At 41.4% G+C, this 23709-nt stretch overlaps 1 protein-coding gene across 5 annotated transcripts in view; it reads left to right on the top strand.

The window, feature by feature from the left end:
• REDIC1 (regulator of DNA class I crossover intermediates 1) overlaps nucleotides 1-23709 on the top strand; it is a 176476-nt gene that overhangs the window by 32315 nt on the left and 120452 nt on the right. Inside the window, exon 1 of one of the 5 annotated variants that reach the window (XR_012691322.1) lies at nucleotides 23195-23346. The exons of the other annotated variants lie outside the window; for them this stretch is intronic. The gene's annotated coding sequence lies outside the window, so the exon portion shown is untranslated. Of the gene's footprint in view, nucleotides 1-23194; nucleotides 23347-23709 lie in introns of those variants that run through there. 5 annotated transcript variants of the gene reach the window in all.

The following is a 23709-nucleotide window of genomic DNA, read 5'->3' as shown; positions in this document are numbered from 1 at the left end:
ATTGTCTTGTGTAAATGTAAAGTGTTGGGCCACAATACTCACAAACACATTTTTGTATTGGGTGTAAACCCCTACAGTCATGGGTTGCTCTTTTCTTTATGTTGTTGGGTTAAACTTTCATATTATAATTTTCTCATTATGTATAATGATCTTTACATTACTGTTGGCGTGAGTCTGGTTCTTCCAGACCTAATTTTCCTTTTTAGACTAGTACACATCTACAGCCTACAGCAAAGGAAAATATCTAAGGGTGTGCACCGGCCACTTTTGGTGTTTTGGGTTTTGGGTTCTGATTAGCTTGAGGTTTTGGGTTCTGATTTGTTTTGCCAAAACACCCCACGAAAGGTTTTGGTTCTGATTTTGGGTTCTGATTTTTTTTTAAAAAAGCATAAAAAGTGCTAAAATCCATATTTTGTTTTTTTTTTCACTCCTACACTATTATTAACCTCAATAACATTAATTTCCACAAATTTCCAGTCTATTCTGAACACCTCACAATATTGTTTTTAGTCCAAAAGGTTGCACCGAGGTAGCTGGATGTCTAAGCTAAGCGACACAAGTGGGCGGCACAAACACGTGGCCTATCGTAGGTGGCTGTGTAGGCTTGAATGGGCTTTTGCTGCTCCTCCATCCTCTGCAGCATATAGAGGGTGGAGTTCAAGCGCGTCACTACCTCTTGTTTTAGTTGATGGCAGGGCAGGTTCATGCTTTTTTGATGTAGCAGGAACAGTGAACGTACTTTAATATCTGATACTAATATTTCTGCACTGCAGGAACAGTGAACGTAGTTTAATATCTGATACTAAAATTTCTGCACTGCAGGAACAGTGAACGTACTTTAATATCTGATACTAATATTTCTGCACTGCAGGAACAGTGAACGTACTTTAATATCTGATACTAATATTTCTGCACTGCAGGAACAGTGAACGTAGTTTAATATATGATACTAATATTTCTGGACTGCCTATTGAAGTGCAATCTCGACGGGATTTGGTACCGGGGACACAATACCTCCATCAACCGTCTAAATTCCACTGCACAGTAGGCCGACACCGGATGCACGTCTAACACCAACATAGCTGTTACTGCCGCAGTTATCCGCTTTGCCATAGGATGACTATATAGGAGTGGCACTGCAGTGGCAGACAGGATGGCAGTTTGAAAAACTAGGCCCCAAAGAGCACATAATACCAAAAAAAGAGTTGCAAGATGGAATTGTCCTTGGGCCCTCCCACCCACCCTTATGTTGTTGAAATAGGACATGCACACTTTAACAAACCAATCATTTCAGCGACAGGGCCTACAAAACTGTGGCTGAAATGATTGGTTTGTTTGGGCCCCCACACAAAAAAAGCTATTCATCTCTCCCTGTACAAACTAAACTGGCTCTACTGAGGCAAGATGCCGTTCTAATCCTCATCCTCTGATTCCTGGCCCCCTTCAGTGTGTACTTCCTCATCCTCACACATTATCAATTCGTCCCCGCTGGGCTCCACAACCACAGGTCCCTCTGTAGTCTCTGGAGGCCAGTGCTGTTCTTGATTGAGGAATTGATAATTCATTTTTATGAACATCATTTTTTCAAGTTTTGCGGAAGCAACCTCCTTCGCCGCTCACTGACCAGGCTCCCCGCTACACTAAAAACTCTTTCTGAGTACACACTGGAGGGGGAACAACTCAGGTAACATATAGCCAGTTTGTACAGGGGCTTCCAAACTGCCTTTTTTTCCTGCCAGTAAAAATAAGGACTGTCTGACATGTCTACTTGGATGGTGTCAGCAAAGTAATCCTCCACCATTTTTTCAATTGCATCCAATGCAGCGACAGTAGACATATCTGCAATGGTTGGCAGGTCCTTCAGTCCGGACCAGATGTTCTCAGCATCCCCGCCAGCGGGTCTTTTAGGAAAACTGAGCTTTTTCCTCGCAGCCACAGGTGTTGAAGAAAATGGAGGAGCTGTTGGCTTGTCACGGTCCTCTTCAGAGGACAATCTCCTGACCAGCAGGTTTTTGCACCGCTGTAGACTTGTGTCCGCCGGAAACAGAGACACAACATACGCTTTAAACCGAGGATCGAGCACGGTGGCCAGAATGTATTCCTCTGACTTTAAAAGAGTTACCACCCTCGGATCCTGGCAAAGCGTACGAAGGGCTTCATCCACAAGAGCTACATGCTTGGTGGAATCGCAATGCTTTAACAGCTCCTCCCTCACTTTCTCCAGCTGCTTCTGCAACAGCCTGATCAGGGGAATCACCTGACTCAAGCTGGCAGTGTCGGAACTGACTTCTCGTGTGGCAAGTTCAAACGGCTGGAGAACCTTGCACAACACAGAAATCAGTCTCCAATGCGCTTGACTAAGGCGCATCCCCACTCCTTTTCCTATGTCGTAGGTGGCTGTGTAGGCTTGAATGGCCTTTTGCTGCTCCTCCATCCTCTGCAGCATATAGAGGGTGGAGTTCCAGCGCATCACAACCTCTTGTTTGAGGTGATGGCAGGGCAGGTTCAGCCTTTTTTGATGTTGCTCGAGTCTGCGGTAGGCACTGGCAGAATGCCGAAAGTGTCCAGCAATTTTGCGGGCCACCGCAAGCATCTCCTGCACACCCCTGTCACTCTTCAGGTAATGCTGCACCACCAAATTAACAGTGTGGGCAAAACATGGGACGTGCTGGAAATTGCCCATATGTAATGCCCGCACAATGTTACTGGCGTTGTCTGACACCACAAATCCCCAGGAGAGTTTAAGTGGGGTAAGCCACTGCGAGATTATTTCCCTCAGTTTCTCTAAGAGGTTGTCAGCGTTGTGCCTCTTATTAAAACCGGTGATACACAACGTTGCCTGCCTTGGAACGAGCAGCCGTTGTGAAGATGCTGCTACTGATGCAGCTGCTGCTGTTGCTGCGGAAGGCGATGCATCTGCCCAGTGGACTGTCACAGTCATATAGTCCTTCGTTTGCCCTGAACCACTTGTCCACATGTCCTTGGTTAAGTGGACAGTGGGTACAACCGCATTTTTTCAGAGCACTGAGGACACTTTTTCGTACTTCTCTGTACATCCTGGGTATCGCCTGCCTAGTGAAGTGGAATCTAGGCGGGATTTGGTACCGTGGACACAATACCTCCATCAACCGTCGAAATCCCACTCCACTGATGCCGGACACCGGACGCACGTCTAACACCAACATAGCTGTTACAGCCGCAGTTATCCGCTTTGCAATAGGGTGACTACTGTCGTACTTTGTGCTCATGGCAAATGACTGTTGGACGGTCAACTGTTTGGTGAAAGACGTAGCGTTTTTGCGACTTCCCCTCTGGGAAGATGGCCGACTACCTGCAGCAACAGTAGTAGGCGTACCGCTGCAGGATTCCTCGGATGAATCCCGGATTGAAGAGGACTCAGTCTGGCTGGTGACATGGCCTGTATCAGACGCCGTCCCTGCGCCTCCTTATAACGCAGGGACGAGCGTCTACTTCCGGCCGGGCGCCCCGTTGCTAAGCAACGGGGACGCTTCTCCCGGCGACGGGGTGCGCATGCGCGCCCGTCGCCATAGCAACGGGACGCGCTCTGGAGCTTCCTGTCGGCGGTCAGCGCCACTGACCGCCGAATTACTGCCCACCAATCAGGAGCAGCCACTTCCTATATATATCTGGCTCTGAAACCATTAGGGTGCCAGAGCAACTAGTTATCTAGCCTCCAGCGTTCCTGTATTGTATATATATATATCCATATATACCTCCATATATACCTCCATTACTCTTTGACTCCTGTTACCAACCCGGCTTCCTCTGACCTCGCTCTTGGATCTCCCTTTTGTCCTGCACCGAATACTCCGGTTTAACCTCGGCCTGCTGACTCCTCTTTTGCCTTCTGATTCGGTACCTTATCTGCCCGCCTGGTTCCTGACTCTGCCTGTACGACCACGAATAGCCTACCATCTCGCAAGTAGCTACCTGGGAGGGCCGCGACCTGCACGTCGTTCGCTGCGAAGTCCAAACTTCCTTGCGGGGGTCCCTGGTGAATACCGGCGGCGTGTTAGACTCCGCGCCTCCTTGTGTAGTTGTGCCAATACTTGCAGGTGTTGCGACCTCCTCCGTGACAGCCTGCAGGTCTATATCTGAAGGAGATCGTGGAGGAAGTTGACGAGGAGGGTGTTGGTGGTGTGTATCCAACAGGACCAAGGGATTTAGGTTTCCCTGGACTGCTAACGGTCCTAGCCACAGGTCCTGAACTAAACACTGAATTATGAAGGTTCTTCAGGTGACGTATAAGGGAGGATGTCCCTAGGTGACCAAGATCCTTACCCCTGCTTATTTGAGCTTTACATAAGCTACATATGGCCATACATTTGTTGTCCGGATTGGGTTAAAAATAACTCCAGACCGAAGAGGTGGATTTTTTGGTCTTCTGACCAGGCATGACGATGGGCTTTTTCATCTCATGGACAACAACTGTTTCCTCCCCCTGGTGCCTCATTTAAGATAACCACATCAGCATCCTCCTCGTCAAGTTCCTCCTCAGCGCCAGCTACATCAATATCCTCCTCCCGGTGTACAACATTCACACCTTCATTAGCCAAATCTGTAACTGCACTGTGGGTGATCCTTCCAGCATATGCAGAGGGCGTGCTGCAAATGGTGGAAGGAGCCACCTCTTCCCATACAGTGATGGGAAGGTCAGGCTTCGCAACCACCAACACCCTTGGTCTCGCCTTGGGGATTTGTGATGCCATCTCTTTAGAATGCAGAGTTGTTTGCTGTGTTGTTGATGACAGCTTAAGTCTCTTACATTTTTTAGAGGGGTGGGGAGGAGGAGGGCTTACATCCTTGGGTGAAGCTGAACCACTAGTCATGAACACGGGCCAGGGCCTAAGCCGTTCCTTGCCACTCCGTGTCGTAAATGGCATATTGGCAAGTTTACGTTTCTCCTCAGATGATTTGAATTTTCTTTTTTTACTAATTGTAGTGAACTTTGGTTTTTTGGATTTTACATGCCCTCTACTAGGAGATTGGGCATCGCCCTTGGCAGACGACATTGATGGCATTTCATCGTCTATGTTAAGACTAGTGGCAGCAGCTTCAGCATTAGGAGGAAGTCGGTCTTGATCTTTCCCTACTTTATCCTCCAAATTTTTGTACTCCCATTATATGCAGCACAAGAGAGCGTACCTCTAAACCACACACACTTTGGGACTGCGAAAACAGGGAACGTAGTAATATAGATTGCAGTACCTATCTTTTTGGGACTGCAGAAACAGTGAACGTTGGTAAATTTAGCAGTACTAATATTTCTGGACTGCAAGAACAGTGACCGTAGGTAAATATAGCAGTACTAATATTTCTGGACTGCAAGAACAGTGAACGTAGGTAAATATAGCAGTACTAATATTTCTGGACTGCAAGAACAGTGATTGTATTTTAATTTAGCAGTACTAATATTTCTGGACTGCAAGAACAGTGAACGTATTTTAATTTAGCAGTACTAATATTTCTGGACTGCAAGAACAGTAAACGTATTTTAATTTAGCAGTACTTATATTTCTGGACTGCAAGAACAGTGAACGTATTTTAATTTAGCAGTACTAATATTTCTGGACTGCAAGAACAGTGAACGTAGGTAAATATAGCAGTACTAATATTTCTGGACTGCAAGAACAGTGAACGTATTTTAATTTAGCAGTACTAATATTTCTGGACTGCAAGAACAGTGAACGTAGGTATTGCAGTACTAATATTTCTGGACTGCAAGAATATATTGCTCTAGAATTTTTTTTATACTTTTTAAATTATTTATTTATTTTTTTTACATTTTTTTATGATTTGTTAATAATTATAAAATTACTATGGACTTATCAGAACAAAGCACAGGACAAAAGCACCACTGGACTCAGCAGGACAGACACTGGCCAAAGCACCACTGGACTCAGCAGGACAGAGCACAGGACAAAAGCACCACTGGACTCAGCAGGACAGAGCACAGGACAAAAGCACCACTGGACTCAGCAGGACAGAGCACTGGCCAAAGCACCACTGGACTCAGCAGGCCAGAGCACAGGACAAAAGAATAAAGCACCACTGGACTGATCACACAGGAGCAGGAGCACCACTAACCTACAACCCCCCTTTTCCCTGATCACAGCCCAAATGAAGATGGCGGCCGCAAGCGCCGAATTTATGACATCCGACTCTCGCGAGATCCAACGCGAGACTTGGATATCATAGCCTCGTTTCGGATTTTTTTCCCGGGCGGAAGTACCCGAACAGTGCTCGGATCTCGTCGGATCCGCACTGTTCGGGTAGGCTCGGATTAGCGAAATCCGAGCCCGCTCATCCTTAAAAATAACGTGCAATCTTTATTCCTCCTGCTAATATCAATGAACTCCACTCTCTTGTGTCCCTTGGACCTTTAAAAAACTTTTAAAAGACATTTTACTCAGACTCCCCTTATCTGAAGATCTTAACATATATCTGTGAACATGAGAGGCTCTGGGACCTCTTATGATTCCTTTTTGTCTTCTCACTATGGATTTCTTAGGGAAGGAAAAAAGGAAAGGGAGGGAGAAAATACACAATGCGCTCGGCAAATGTTATATGTGACTTATTTCACAATAGAAGGGAATGTCCATTGTGCTGTATATCTTCATATTTAGTAAATCTGGCCAGTAACAAATGTTTTGTTTGTGCTTGGTTTAAAATTTCTGTTACTGCATGTGGCACCATTAAGGTAACTGGGTGTCCTAGCACAATATCTATACTTTTTTCAAGCACTAAAGCAGCTGCAGCTTATTGCTTTTACGCAGGTGGGTGCTGCTGGTAGTACTGGGTCTAATTGTGCAGAGTAGTATGCAAGTGACCTTATTTTGCGACCATGTATTTGTTGTAGTACCCCTTGTACATGTGCACTGACTTCATGACAAAATAGCGTGAAAGACTTGAAATAATCTGGCAAAGCAAGTGCTGGGAGGAGAATGTAAATAGCTTGCTATCATCCAAAAGTGCTATTGCAGGAGCACAGATAATAGCTCTTAAAGTCTTAAATCTTTTTCATTTATATACAAACATTGAATTCCCATCAATGCATTACCATAGCCACGATACAAAGATCTATTTACAGTATATGATGATTATAGCACAGTAAATAAGGGCAGTGTGTCACGAGCCGCGGCGGTACTCACAGCCGCCGCGGCTCGCTTCCCGTGCGCCCTGGCGTCCCGGCCGTCACCATGACGACCGGGACATCATTTCCTCCCAACTCCCGACCGTTGCCAACGGTCGGAGGTTTTCTATCTAGCGCCGCGTCCCGGCAATGAGCCTATATCGGGCGCGTGCGCACACCAGCGCTACTATCCTGTGGGCTGATTAATACATTAGTGCAATTATTCAAGGGGGCTGTGTATTGTCAGAGCCAGGCTCTGATTGGCTACTGACAGTATTTAAGGCAATGAGGCCTGCTGCCTCATTGCCGGTTATAGCTTCTGTCCCACAGTCTGCTGACCTGCTTGTTCCTGTTCCTGTTCCTGTCTATTGTATTCTGCTGACCTCCCGTGTATGACCCTTGGCTTTGGATTTGGACTTTCGCTTGTGTATCCCGTGACCCTGACCTTTGGCCTGTCTACTGTTTCTCATGTTTGCCTGTGACCCTTAAACAGGCCGGGGTCAACTGGACTTGCTACCTGCTGCCGGCCCTTGACCTCTGTGTGGACCTCACTCCGCTTGCCTGGGTTCTCCCCAGCCGGTACACACTTCACGACCCTCTGTCAGTCCGCAGCCCAGTCTGTCCCCACCATTAGGGGTTCCAGTGAACACCTGACTGGCAGAGTAGACTCCGGGTTGTGTTGTGCCGGCTGGAGGGGTTCCTAACACAGTGGATGTCTTTACAACACTGATTGACTCAAAACTGTAATCAGGGTAAAAATAAAAACCTTTTGCTATCTGCCATAATTTGACATTACATTGCATTACTTTCTTTCAAACCATCTAATATAAAATTTGGTTAAAAAACAAAACAAAAATAAACCCAAACACTATTTCATATTCAACTATGTTAGTCCATTTCTCATTTTCTCTTTAAAAACAAGGTAATCATTACTCAGCAGAGTCTACGTTATTTAAATCCTTAATTTAAACTGCTATTCATTGGAAGTTGGATAAATTCAATCTGGATTCAAAGGAAAAAACAAAAACTTTTGCATAGAGATTAACATTTATTCACTAGGAATTACTGTTACTGTAACATGCTTGTACACTGTTATCAGGTAACCAGTAAACATTTTTGTGCAGTGAACAGCTGCTAATAAGACGCTATGCGTTCCATGCCATGAAAAAATGATTTCCTCAAAGGGGCAGTCCCCAATTTCACAAAAAGAGTATGTCAAAGCCACTCCTTTCTCATCATCAACTAGTACAGTCCCCTGGAATGACACCATTGAAATCCATGAAGAAACAATCATTCATCACCAACAGCCCCTGGAAAACTTTCTAAGCATTCAACCATTTTAAAAGCAACACTGCTCCTCTCATAAATCAGGGTACTGTAATGTTAGACACCTCACATTGTGTCTGCAAATCACTCAACATTTTCTCAACAAAATCTCCTATCACCAAATATTCACACATATTTCCAGATTCTGTGATTTCCAAGTACAAATATATTCACTTAAGTCTCGCTCACAGACGACATTTTATTTCATAACATTTCTTTAAAGGCATAACAACAAACCCTCCTGATTTCTGAGAACATTTATCAGCACCATTTTCACACAGATAAAAACAGCTTGTAATATCTGCATGTAAATGCTCACTCCCACAGTTCTCAATTTCGTTACTGAGCAAGCTATTTTTCTCAACTTCAGAAACAAAATTATTTTGTTCAGATACAGAAAGGGCATGTTGAACCTCAGCCAGTTTTCTTCTGACACGATCTAGATTATTTAAAATCTTGTCCGTCCACTGATTCGTGCAGTGACGGACCAAAGATTTTAAAACTTCTTTTGCATCTCTTCAAAAGCTTACAATTAAGCAATGCATTATATTTACAAAATGTACAACTTTTTCAACCTTGAAACTAGAGATGAGTGCACTCGGATTTCTGAAATCCGAGCCCACCCGAATGTTGCGGATCCGAGACGGATCCGAGACAGATCCGGGTATTCCCGCCAATTGCAAAACTGAAACCGAGGCTCTGAGTCATAATCCCGCTGTCGGATCTCGCGATACTCGGATCCTATAAATTCCCCGCTAGTCGCCGCCATCTTCACTCGGGCATTGATCAGGGTAGAGGGGAGGGTGTGTTAGGTGGTCCTCTGTCCTGCTACATCTCGTGCTGTTCAGTTCTGTGCTGTGCTCTGTGTTCTGCTCAGTCCAGTGGTGCTGTGTCCTGTGCTCTGTCCTTCTGAGTTCAGTGGTGCTGCTGGGTCCTGTGCTGTGTCCTGTTCAGTCCAGTGGTGCTGTGTCCTGTGCTCTGTCCTTCTGAGTTCAGTGGTGCTGCTGGGTCCTGTGCTGTGTCCTGTTCAGTCCAGTGGTGCTGTGTCCTGTGCTCTGTCCTTCTAAGGGCATTGTTATTTCCCCATTATTCCCAAATTATAAAAAAATTCAAAAAAAGTTATAAAAAAATTACAAAAAAAGTAATTATAAAAAAAAAAAAATATCCCAAAACAATCCTGCAGTATAAGTCCATTGGTACTGCTATATTACAAAGTTCACTAATTCAGCAGTATAAGTCTAGTGGTACTGCTATATTACAAAGTTCACTCATTCTGCAGTATAAGTCCATTGGTACTGCAATATTACAAAGTTCACTCATTCTGCAGTATAAGTCCAGTGATACTGCAATATTACAAAGTTCACTCATTCTGCAGTAGAAGTCCATTGGTACTGCAATATTACAAAGTTCACTCATTCTGCAGTATAAGTCCAGTGGTACTGCAATATTACAAAGTTCACTCATTCTGCAGTATAAGTCCATTGTTACTGCAATATTACAAAGTTCACTCATTCTGCAATATAAGTCCAGTGGTACTGCAATATTACAAAGTTCACTCATTCTGCAGTATAAGTCCATTGTTGTCACTGCCATATTACAAATTTCACTGATTCTGCAGTATAAGTCCAGTGGTACTGCTGTATAACTCCAGTCCAGTGGTACTCTCCTGTGCCGCATATAATTTTTAAAGGCTTTGCTGAGTGTGTGTGGCTTCGGGGTACACTCTCTTGTGCTACATATAATGCAGAACAAAAATGTGGAGGATAAAGTAGGGAAAGATCAAGACCCACTTCCTTCTAATGCTGAAGCTGCTGCCACTAGTCATGACATAGACGATGAAATGCCATCAACGTCGTCTGGCAAGCCCGATGCCCAATCTCCTAGTACAGGGCATGTAAAATCCAAAAAGCCCAAGTTCAGTAAAAGTAGCAAAAAGAGAAACTTAAAATCATCTGAGGAGAAACGTAAAGTTGCCAATATGCCATTTACGACACGCAGTGGCAAGGAACGGATTAGGCCCTGGCCCGTGTTTAATGACTAGTGGTTCAGCTTCACCCAAGGAACTAAGCCCTCCTCCCCCCCCTACAAATAATTTAAGAGAGTTATGCTGTCAGCAACAACACAGCAAACAACTCTGCCTTCTAAAGAGAAATTATCACAAATCCCCAAGGCGAGTCCAAGGGTGTTGGTGGTTGCGAAGTCTGACCTTCCCATCACTGTATGGGAAGAGGTGGCTCCTTCCACCATTTGCAGCACGCCCTCTTCATATGCTGGAAGGATCACCCACAGTCCAGTTACAGATTTGGCTAATGAAGGTGTGAATGTTGTACACCGGGAGGAGGATATTGATGTAGCTGGCGCTGAGGAGGATGTTGATGATTATGATGCAGACAGATACCAAATTGCCTTTCTCAATTTCTATTTATATTCTAGATTATATAACGGCTGAATAGTTTTCTATTTTACTCCTAGTGGAGAGGGGATCTGATGCAGACAGATACCAAACTGCCTTTGTCCATTTCTTTGTATATTTGAATTTCTAGTTCTACAGTCTATGCAGGCTGCTTTTTTTATATTCAACTACAAGTGTAGGGCGGGGGGGCGTAGATAGCCACCAAAGTAACGTGGTCCATTTAATTTCACTTTCTAGCTCCACAGTCTGTGCAGCCTGCTTTTTTTTATCTTCAAAGTATTTACAAGCCTTGCAATCTAAATTAACAAGAGGTAGTGACGTGCTAGAACTCCACCCTCTATATGCTGCAGAGGATGGAGAAACATCAAAAGGCCATTCAAGCCTACACAGCCACCTACGACATAGGAAAAGGAGTGGGGATGCGCCTGAGTCATGCGCACTGGAGAATGATTTCCGTGTTGTGCAAGGTTCTGCAGCCATTTGAACTTGCCACACGAGAAGTCAGTTCCGACACTGCCAGCTTGAGTCAGGTGATTCCCCTGATCAGGCTTTTGCAGAAGCAGCTGGAGAAAGTGAGGGAGGAGCTGGTACACCATTGCGATTCCACCAAGCATGTAGCTCTTGTGGATGAAGCCCTTCGTACGCTTTGCCATAATCCGAGGGTGGTCAGTCTTTTAAAGTCAGAGGAATACATTCTGGCCACCGTTCTCGATCCTCGGTTTAAAGCGTATGCTGTGTCTCTGTTTCCGGCGGACACAAGTCTACAGCGGTGCAAAGACCTGCTGGTCAGGAGATTGTCCTCTGAAGAGGACTGTGACATGCCACCAGCTCCACCTTCATTTTCATCACTGTTTGTGCAGTTCCAAAAAAGAGGAACTGCCATTTCTATTGCTACCTTTCTTTCTGTATTTCCTGTGTCATGTGGTCTGTTCTGCTAAGGGTATTGTGATTTCCAAGTTATCCAAAAGTTCTCAAAAAACAAATTTAAATTTATAAAAAAAAATTATAAAAAATTAATTTAAAAAAAAATATTAAATTTTTTTCCAAAAATAATTAGAAAAAAATATTACAAAATTGTAAAAAATTTAGCTTGTACTGCTATTTAAAAGTCTAACTACGATCATTCACTGTTGCTGTACCCAAAAATAATAGGTACTGCTATTAAAGTACAGTCCAGTGGTACTCTCCTGTGCCGCAGATAATTTGTAAAAGCTTTGCCGAGTGTGTGTAGTTATGTATCACAGGTTTTAAGAAGAGGCACAACATTGACAACCTGTTAGAGAAACTGAGGGAAATAATCTCTCTGTGGCTCACACCACTTAGACTCTCCTGGGGATTCGAATTACTGCCATTTCTATTACTACCTTCTTTCTTTCTCTATTTAAAAAAAATAAAATAACTGCCATTTCTAGTACTACCTTCTTTCTTTCTATATTTAAAAAAAAAAACAAAACTCATTTCTATTACTACGTTAATTGTTTGTGCAGTCACAAAAAAGAGGAACTGCGCCCTTAACTGCTATGTTGGTTTTAGACGTCCATCCCGTGTGTCCGCCATCTGTGCACTGGAATTCAGACCAGTTGAGGGTTTTATTATTATATTGTGGCACTGGTACCAAATTGGGTACCGGGACCACTCCACTACGCAGTCCAGATACTTGTTTGGTGGAATTCAGAACAATTGTTTTTTTTTTATTATATTGTGGGGACCACTCCACTACGCAGTCCAGATACTTTTTTGGTGGAATTCAGACCAGTTGAGGGATTTTTTATTATATTGTGGGGACCACTTCACTAATCAGTCCAGATACTTTTTTGGTGGAATTCAGACCAGTTGAGGGATTTTTTATTATATTGTGGGGACCACTCCACTACGCAGTCCAGATACTTTTTTGGTGGAATTGAGACCAGTTGAGGGTGATATATTGTGGCCCCGGTACCAAATTGGGTACCGGGACCACTCCACTATGCAGTCCAGAAAGCTACCTCGGTGAAACGTTTTGGGCTAAAAACAATATTGTGAGGTGTGAGGGTGTTCAGAATAGACTGGAAATTAGTGGAAATGATTGTTATTGAATGGTTTTGAGGTTAATAATAGCGTAGGAGTGAAAATAAGCCCAAAAACTTGATTTTGGAACTTTCTATGCTTTTTTCGAAATAAATCCGAATCCAAAACCTTAAATCCGAACCAAAACCTTTCGACAGGTGTTTTGCGAAACAAATCCGAACCCAAAACATTAAGCAAATCCGAACCCAAAACACGAGACACCAAAAGTGGCCGGTGCACATCCCTACTTGAAACATGTATCTTTTAAAACAGTAAAGACAGACAAACATTGTGATTCAAACTAAATCACACCTCTCCCTTCCAGAGCACTAAGATAGAGAACAAACAGCGTGAACTTATGACGGATCTCCCTCACACGCAGTAAGACGGAGCATACACAGAGAGAAAAATTAGCTGATATCTTCCAGCCTACTGCTGTGGAACTACAAGTCCTAGCATTAGACTAAATACAAGTTAGCTTCAACATTATTATCACTCAGCACTAGACATATTTTATCAATTTTACATACATTGTCAGATAACAAAAAACTGAGTGCTTCTTATCTCAACACACTGAAATTTTTTACACAGAATAAGGGAGGGGCACATTTCACTCTGTCAGCTGAGCAGCATCAAACATACATTTTTAGTACACAACTTACTTGATTCATTATTTTAGTCATTATATCATTTAGCTTCTGATGCATTTAGCATATCCACATATCCAGATCTCTTAACTTTTCTGTGCCACCTCAAACAATCTCTTGGGGTTTGATCTCAATACCCCTTTGTTCTTGTCACATTACCACTTGCAACACCTTTGTTTCTCCATCGACACATATCAATTCCTTCATTGGCTATCCCCGCTTTCTTGAAAAACTCCCTGCAGACCTTCTACTCCCCCATTTCTCTAAAATCATATCTATGAGGGAGCTGCTATCATCTATCTGTTTTTCCCATACTATCTATATTTCCCATATTGACAGTATTCTGTTGAGTCCAAATCTGGACTCTTATCTAGTTTCTGTGGGCTCTTGCAGTGGAGGTCCCGTTCTGTGGACTCCTTGTACTGGATGTCCGTGCAAAATAGTTTTTTTGACTGTATCTCGGACGAAGGTCTTTGGAATTCTTCTACACTTTGGGCAGATTACAGAATCTCCCTTCTTTGATATAACTCTGGGGATGGTGTCTAAAAATATTCACTTAATGTTCAGAACAGTAACTCTCTAATTCTCTCTATTCCATTATGTGCTTCTTTGATCAATGTCTTATGTGACTTTTATCCTTTATACATCATACAATAGGTACAACACATGCACTCAAAATTCACTCATCTTTCAAAAATCTAATCAACAATACAATTACAGTAAGCAAATTGGGTTAGTACTGTATTATATTAATCAGATGATTCTTGAGACTCACATATTCGCATATCAGGTGCCTCAGACAGACATGAGGTGACCCAGACTAGGAAGATCAACGAGTAGAAATCTACTGACCGCGGATGTTGGGGTTCAATGTCCTGGGAAACGTCCGTTGTCTGTCTTGTAGCCTGCTGGACAGCAAATATCTGTGGCGACCTCCAAGTTGTTAGATCTAAAATTCTGATCCAAGTTTGCCTGTGGTGTCAAGTATATCTGGAAGCGCTTCACTTGGGTTCACATCTTGTAAAACTGCAAATCAGCAGAAAAATGAATAATCTCTTTTAGCAAATAATATTTCTATTCATGTTACAATAAATGGCTGAACAAAGGCTTTATGAGGCTGTCGAAGTCGTATAATTGGATGAACGAAAAGTATATTGGTTAATATTGTTTTATCGTGCGATTGCACTCAGCATGCCACGCTGCATGGGGCATGGCGCTATCATGCAGTAAAATACGCAGACACTCGCACTACAACATTTGGTTATTTGAATATTTCATATTTATTAAAGGTTCCAATCCACATTCATTTATTAGTAAAATGTATTAGGTTGTATATTTATTTATATATAATACTGTAGTAAAGGTTTTTATGGTTCAGGTGTTTTAAAAGATAAATGGTCTCATATTAAAGCTTATTTCACCAGCATTAACCCGGTGTGGACGGAATAGCGATCGCATCTAGCGATCGCAAGATACAAGCAATATGAGATTAATGCTCTTAAATACTTTTATGTGGGTCAGTTTGAACTGGTCATTCAGAGTCAAATCATGGGAACAATAGGGTGGGGGATGTTCCCCTCACCCTCTGTAAGGATCAAATGAACTGACCTATAACTTGCAAGGAACATGAATGCCATTAACCCCCGGACCAATGAAGAACTTACTAAGTGTTAGCTGGACAAGTATATATAAGCATGCTGGCTTTTGTCCTCTCTCTTTCTTTTGGAAACTGGAAATGTGACCGCATGGCTACAGTCATTGAACCTGAATGAAACCTATAAGGAAGATGTAATGTATTCGGTATTTTATACTTTCCTGATATAATGTAACATCTTTAACAGGTATCATGTATCGGCTATATTGTACTGTATTGTACTTATTTATTGAACTGCTAAACAAATTGCTTTTGCTAAATAAATTGCTTGTGCTTCGGAAACACAATACAATCGCTTGTGCAATGCAAATTAAATGTGGTTTGTTTGCATTGCATAGCGTATGTGTTCCTGCATTAAGTATGTGAACTTCCGGTATTGTTACTACGTGTTTAAACAATCATGTTCATAGTCTGTTATATATGTATAGTATAATCACTTGTTAAAGCCTCTGAAAAAAAATATTTCCATTGTTTGGGAAATCTATTTTCTGTACAGAAAACAAAAGGTTGTATGTGTGTATGTGAATGTTATGCATAAAGACAAAAGTATACTGGTAACGGAATATAGGTTTTTGCATGTGCGCCCAATACTAATCACAATGTGTATTGATAATTAGTTTGAGCGGTGCGATTCGACCGCATGGTAAGGCCGTGATTGAGTATTGGGAGGGCAGCGTGGAACTGTTGAAAAGTTGATAGCGCTTTGGTTCAGGTGTATCTGACGGGGCACGGTAAAAAGAGGACCTGACAACAAAGGTTCTGTTCTCTGTGTGAACAGGATATAAAGAAACCTTTGTGTGAGTGGTGTTCTGTTCTATCAAAGAGCAGGGGATAAAGAAGCACCACAGAGTTTACATGGCAGGTATACTCGAAGCGATAATAACAGGTTTTCGCGGCATTCCTAATAGTAATCGCAAAGCTTACTGATAGTTAGTATCTGTAAGCGGTGCGATCGGACTGCATGGTTGATTTAGTGCAGCCGTGATTGCGACTTGGGAGATGTGGGAGGAAATACGCTGCAACCACTGATATTCTTGATTGATATTGGTTGCTAACAGTGGTAAAGTACTCAAACCAGGAAAAGCAGGGTATTGCGAAGTTGGTACTTGTCTGATCCCAGTTGTGTTAGGTTGTTTCTCCAGTGAGTACGTTGACAATCGTGTGTTATTGTTCAGTTGTGCTCAATAGCGTGGAGTTGAGGGGACGTACTTGTTGAAATCGTCCTGGGCCAAGAAGTCATGGCCAGTTGTGTGCTGCCTAATGAATGGCCGGTTGGTTCGGCAAAGTATGTTATGTATAATAAAGACGGTGCGTATGCAACGGCATACTGCGACAAATGGGTCAAGATGACCCGGGAGTGTGTGAAACCTTTCCCAAACATAGGTAGTTTTGACTCAGAGGTGTTAAATAATGTTAGAGATAAAGTGTGGTTGATTAAATCAACAAAAATGAGAATTGAACATGATAATTGTTTGAAATTGTGGCAACTAGAGGGGAACACATGGCAAGGCAGCGTGTGCACAGCGAAAGTAGGCGTGGCGAAAAGTGCGTGCATAGTGGAAGTAAGCGTTGCTAAGCGAAGAGAAGCGAGTGCAAGGCAGGAAAGTATAAAACATAATTTAAAAAAAAAAAAACAACTTATAAAATTGCAAATGTAACTATCTGTGTAACTATTCAGGTTTAAAAGCTGAGTAACTTAAATGTATATTTTTTATTTTTTGTGTATGGTGGGTGTGATTGAATTTAGGAAAATAACCCTACAATAAAAAAAAAAAGAGACCAGGGGGTAAATGTATCAAGCTGAGAGTTTTCCGGCTAGTTTGAAAAACCAATCAGATTTAAGGTATCATTTATTTAGTACATTCTACAAAATGATAGCTAGAATCTGATTGGTTGCTATAGGCAACATCTCCACTTTTCAAACCCGCCGGAAAACTCTCAGCTTGATACATTTACCCCCAGGTTTTTCAAACAGTCTGAAGAAACTTTTTTTTATTCCATGCATAAAGTACAGCCAGGGAAAAGGAAGTGTAATTGGAAATGGCTTAGATTCAGGAATCCTAGAAAAAAACAAATGGTCTTAATTAATTGACCCTGAGTGTAATGAGGCTATATAGCCTTAGAGCAATACACAAAAGACTGGAGATAGGGTTGCTAAGGAGTTATTCTGCAGTGAATGAAGAGACAGAGCGTTTTGATTTTGCTTGTTTGTTTTATGTTGTCACATGCTTGCTTTTCTGATCGCTGGCCGATGGTAAAGAATGAAAATGTTTGTTTCGTTTGTTGTTTAAAGATAACTATCTTGTTTTTTCTTCTCACAGATAAGGGTACACAGAAGAAATATAGACTTAGGGCTAGATTTACTAAGCTGCGGGTTTGAAAAAGTGGGGATGTTGCCTATAGCAACCAATCTGATTCTAGCCATCATTTTGTAGAAGGTACTAAATAAATGAAAGCTAGAATTTGATTGGTTGCTATAGGCAACATCCCCACTTTTTCAAACCCGCAGCTTAGTAAATCTAGCCCTTAGTGTTTAAAGGGGTGGGATAGAGAAATAGAAAGATTACTCTTGAAAGACTAATTAACAATGGATCATTGGAACACTCTTTGTTTTAGGCTGCAGTGACTCATGATAATTTGTTTTGTTGAGAATCATTATCCAAAAATGAAGTATGTACATACTTTGCTCCAAAATATCGTTTTATGTATCTCAGATGAGTCATCAAGAGTTCATTTTTTTATATTTCTCTGTTATAAGTCAGGAAGTCCGTCGCAAAGGTATGTAGTCAATGTGATACCGAGTTCTTAATGAACAAATGACGGACGACACTGGATTGATGTAAGACCCCCTGGTCAAGTATGGGGAGGGGTCATAGCTTAGCAAATAGCTAAGGGAATTTGTGAAATGAATACAGCCATTTTCCCATAGAGTCCAATCCAGCTGTCATTTTTTCTGTAAAATCTCCCTTTCTGCATGTATGTTTGTTTTTTAAACCCTTGTAGTCAAAGCTTTGTATTCCTATTATTCATTGCTTTCTTATTTCTCATTCTTTACATCTATGCTAGTATCTCTCTCTCTCTCTGCTCTTGTTTAGATACGAAAAGACATAGACACAGTCTCATTAATGGGGCTAAAACATTTTTTACATAAGACAAACTCAGGGATATACACACTAGATTGACATGAGCTACAGAAACAGTTAGGGGTTTGGTGTTATGTGTATAGAAGCTGCTAATGTTAAGCAGAAAGGTTCTGTTGTGGAAATACGATTCATGTTTTATAGATTGCATTTCTGTTTTGTTGTTTTTTTGTGTTTCGTGCCTCCTGTACAAAGTGTGCCTTTATATTTATGCACAAAGGGTAGATGTACGGATTGCTGGAGGTTTGACATACAGACATGCATCTCTGTGTAGAACATTGGAATAGGATTTTTTCCACAAGATACAAAATAATGTGAAACCCTAGAAAATGTAGAATTTTCGTGTTTTATATTTTTTCACTGTTAGACTGGCATGTACTGGATACTGTTATATTTGAAGACAGTGTTATAGAAATATACCTCTTTGCCTTTCTCACTTAGTTAAGTAGCTGAATGTGAAGTACTGAGAATGGCATGTGAGTTGGCAGAGGGAAAATCGATTGATATACATTGGTCTTCAGCATTTTTCTAGTCTAGGGGGCGACGTTGAGTTGACTGAAAAATCTTTTTTATAGCATTACCAGCACATAAGTAGGACACTACATAGAGGACTTTATACAGTGACACAGTTACCAACTGAAGTAGCTGCTAGTAAAGTCCACACTTACACACACGACTATACATGGCTGTCACACTAGGGCGAACATAGCTGTCAAATAGACAGCAGGGTTTTATGTGACAGCTGACAAATTTATGTTTTGTTTTGTTTTTCGTTGTATTGTTTTAAAATGTGAACACACACACACATGCACGCATACACATATTGGTTAATATATGAGGATTTGTGTTGCCTGAAGAATAAACTGTCTGGAAGGTGAAGAGATGTGGGTAGGAGTCTGGCGGACCCTGGAGAGATGGACAAGGTAGACCAGTAGCTCCCAGAGTGTATCTTCCAGATCTAGCGGAGGCAGCACATGGTCTGGCTCAGCTTGGTACAGAAGGTATGTGCAAGCTGGTAAGAATATATTGGGGTGCACAAGACATTTTTTCTCAAGTTAGTAGGAAGGCAACGTCCTGTCTGGATTGAGAGAATGTCAGGAAGATGATACCAATAGAGCCATCCCATATCCCTCCTGCTGATGTTTTTTTCTCCAGGTAAAAAAAATCCACGTCATCCAATTACCACCTTGCAGGATTCTCAAGTATACACTGGTGTACTGAGGAAATATATCTGGGTAAAGGTTTATTGAAATGTGTCTAATGTATTACTGTGTCATAGTCAAAGCTTTTGTTATTCAATGTGATAGCCCTAGAGTTATAATAGGTGATAGGGGCATTCGTGTTATTGATAATAAATGTATAATGTATGAGTAGTGGTAACAAATTACATACTTTTGATTAGCCACAAACCAGTGTGAACATAAAGCAATGGTACTAGTTAGAACAAATTGAATAGAATAAGGGTTGAAACTTGATTGAAGGGACTGATAGCTTTGGCCACTAGTCCTTCCCCACTATCAAGATCACTCCTGGGCTGCCTCTTAACCTGTTGACTTTTGAAATGTTCTTGACACCTTTTGGGATGAGAGACTAGTTTAGACCTTGAGAGGGAAGGTAAATAGTGAGACAGCAACCGAGAACGTTCAAAACACTGTTTCCTGAAAAGTTACACTAACTGTCAGAATGTTGGATCGGGAGAGTAAGTTGTGGAACAGTAATTTCCTAGGCTCAGGTTATTTGACAGACAGCTAACAGGTGTAGGCTACCAGCATCACAACTTCAAGGGTAGCAGAGACACACTGGTGCCCATTTCACCCACTGCAGAGGAGTCAACACCCAGAGAAGGGTCCAAGTGCACTCATGAATCTGTTCTGGGAGGCCTCGAATGCAGTTAATAGCACCTGAGCCAAAGGCTAAGACAGTTGTCCAGCATGAAGTTGTAGTTTTCCTGTTCTGTGTTTCTCTCATCACATTCTCTTTTCAGGACGGTCAATTCTTTTGATTATTGACAGGTGACAGAGGCTGGTTCAGGTAATGATATTGAGGAATTGGGGATAAAGGAGAAGTTAGTAGCATAATCGGTCCAGCCAATTACTCTATTCAATTCAGGGGTAAAGGAAAATTTGGAAACCTCGGAGGGAGAAAGTGCGAGGAGCTATTGTCTGAGTAGCATTACGCCCGTAAGTACGTTGACCACATAGTTAAAAAAGAGGTACACCCAGCGATGCCAGTCCAGTAATATTCGGACTTGAGCAGGCATCCTTGAGAATGATTATCATTCTTGGGTGGGTAAGGTTTTAGACCAATCATAGTGCTGGGCGTGCTCTCATGTGCCTCAGTGATTATAAAGTAGGATTAGTTCTCTTTCCACTAAATATTCTTGAGATACCCGAATTATGGGTGGGAGGTCACTCTGGGAAAAGTACAATACCTAGGTCCCTTAGTCTGGAGTCTCCCAATATTTTGCAAGCCGATCACTATTTCACGCAGAAAGAAACCTGAGTATTGGGAGACTGGGAAGAACGAACAGACAATAGCCCGCCCACAAGTGTTGATGAAAAGAACTGATGACATTATTAGAAGTGTGTATATTAGCGCAAGCTGAAGGAGATTGTATACGACATTATTGATAGACATAGGATGATGTTATTGATGCACATGAAGTGTTAAATGTATTCTGAGCTTAAAGACATGCGTTGGACGGATGAACCTGTTAAACTTGATGAACTGTAGTAGAGTATTCTGTATTGTTGATACATGTTCTATTGTACTCTGTACCCTTCCAAATAATGTATTACATGTTTTAATGTACCCTTGAAGGGCAGATAAAAAGGTTATCTCCAAGCTCCAGAGGTATACGGTCTTTAGCAAAAGAAAAAAAATTGTTTCGAAGACTCTCTATTATGAGAACTTGTTTAGATCTACAGACAGCGTGGTCATACACCAAGGGGGACTTACATTACAGAGCAATGAAACGTGGTACTGAGATCCTGCATATAACATCTTTAAGGTGATAGTTTATTATACTATCAAAGGGTAGAACTGTCGAAGTCGTATAATTGGGAGAACGCAAAGTGTATTGGTTAATATTGTTTTATCGTGCGATTGCACTCAGCATGCCACGCTACACGGGGCACGGCGATATCACGCTGTAAAATACGCACACACTCGCACTACAACATTTTGGTTATTTATATATTTCATATTTATTAAAGGTTCCAATCCACATTCATTTATTAGTAAAATGTATTAGATTGGATATTTATTTATATATAATACTGTAGTAAAGGTTTTTATGGTTCAGGTGTTTTAAAAGATAAAGAGTTTGGTCTCATATTAAAGCTTATTTCACCAGCATTAACCCGGTGTGGGCGGAATAGCGATCGCATCTAGCGATCGCAAGATACAAGCAATATGAGATTAATGCTCTTAAATACTTTTATGTGGGTCAGTTTGAACTGGTCATTCAGAGTCAAATCATATGAACAATAGGGTGGGGGATGTTCCCCTCACCCTCTGTAAGGATCAAATGAACTGACCTATAACTTGCAAGGAACATGAATGCCATTAACCCCCGGACCAATGAAGAACTTACTAAGTGTTAGCTGGACAAGTATATACAAGCATGCTGGCTTTTGTCCTCTCTTTCTTTTGGAAACTGGAAATGTGACCGCATGGCTACAGTCATTGAACCTGAATGAAACCTATAAGGAAGATGTAATTTGTTTTATACTTTCCTGATTTAATGTAACATCTTTAATAGGTATCATGTATCGGCTATATTGTACTGTATTGTACTAAATTGCTTGTGCTTCGGAAACACAATACAATCGCTTGGGCAATGCTAATTTGAAAATGATAGAATTACTTTAATAAGGCCTAAACAAAAAATCATATTTAACACTTACGAATCTGAATACAGTCGTAAGCATAGAAATATTTAGTATACAGTGCGAAAAGTATATTTTATGCTAATTAAACAGTCGTGCGTCCAACTCTGCATGAGCCCCTGTGTATGGTTGCAGAGTCATAGAAGGAACATATAAATAAGAGGGGTAATCCTTGAGTACCATTGCAAATCGGAAAACCAGGAAAGGGTCGATAGAGGACCATTGACTCAGAATCTAGCAGAAGGAGTAGAGGCAAAGGTCATAAAGAGACCTAAGGTTTTCTGTTACATAACATGCCTTTGCTTTTAATCCATATGGTCAGTGACATTTGTTGCTCATCAATAGGTGACACTTGATTTATTCTATATATATATATATATATATATATATATATATATATAAATATATGTGACGTCACCAGTAGCCAAGAAATTGTAATGGTTATACTTATAATACCAGTCTGTATTACATAAAAATGAATGAATATCTACTTTAGGGTATGTGTTTATTGGGAAAATCTTTAAATAACTTTGTGATATTTCAACTTCATTCACTGTCTCTCATGGTAAATACAGTTTCATTAGTTTCTTCATAGCAATACTTGGATCATTCAACTTATAATCAAGACAGGGTTTCAAATAAGGGTGTGCACCGGCCACTTTTGGTGTTTTGGGTTTTGGGTTCTGATTAGCTTGAGGTTTTGGGTTCTGATTTGTTTTGATAAAACACCCCACGAAAGGTTTTGGTTCTGATTTCGGGTTTTGGGTCCTGATTTTTTGTAAAAAAAACCATAAAAAGTGCTAAAATCCATTATTTTCATTTTTTTTTCACTCCTACACTATTATTAACCTCAATAACATTCATTTCCACTAATTTCCAGTCTATTCTGAACACCTCACACCTCACAATATTGTTTTTAGTCCAAAAGGTTGCACCAAGGTAGCTGGATTTCTAAGCTAAGCGACACAAGTGGGCGGCACAAACACGTGGCCCAACACGTGGCAGGATCAGTGAACTTATATAGCAGTACCGCTGGACTTATACGGCAGGATCAGTGCCTTGCTTGCAGTCTCCTAGGTAACGCAAATAATCCGGTGAGGCTACTTGGTGTGAACAGTTATAATTGAATTGGGAACATTAAGTAAAACTCTAATTTTCTCCTAAAAGTCATGTTCTTCCTAGACTAATGTGGCCTTTTACCTCATGCAAAAAAAATATATCAATGTCACATATGCTGATTAAAAATGAATAACATCTTTTGTAGGAAGATGATCATCCAAAAAAGTGGTAAAGATTTTTAAAAATAAAAAGTTAAAAAGTAAACAATGTTCAAAAAATATTAAAAACTCTGCAGCGTGAGTACTCACGTATCCTGTAGTTGTTTATTAGATGTTTATCTGATACTTGATAGAATTCATTCAGATCTCCTTATCCGGACAC

Source organism: Mixophyes fleayi, chromosome 4 (genome assembly GCF_038048845.1).
Source record: "Mixophyes fleayi isolate aMixFle1 chromosome 4, aMixFle1.hap1, whole genome shotgun sequence".
Classification (NCBI taxonomy): Eukaryota; Metazoa; Chordata; class Amphibia; order Anura; family Limnodynastidae; genus Mixophyes; species Mixophyes fleayi.
Note: the sequence above shows the minus strand (reverse complement) of the source record. Positions and strands in the feature narration are given on the sequence as shown.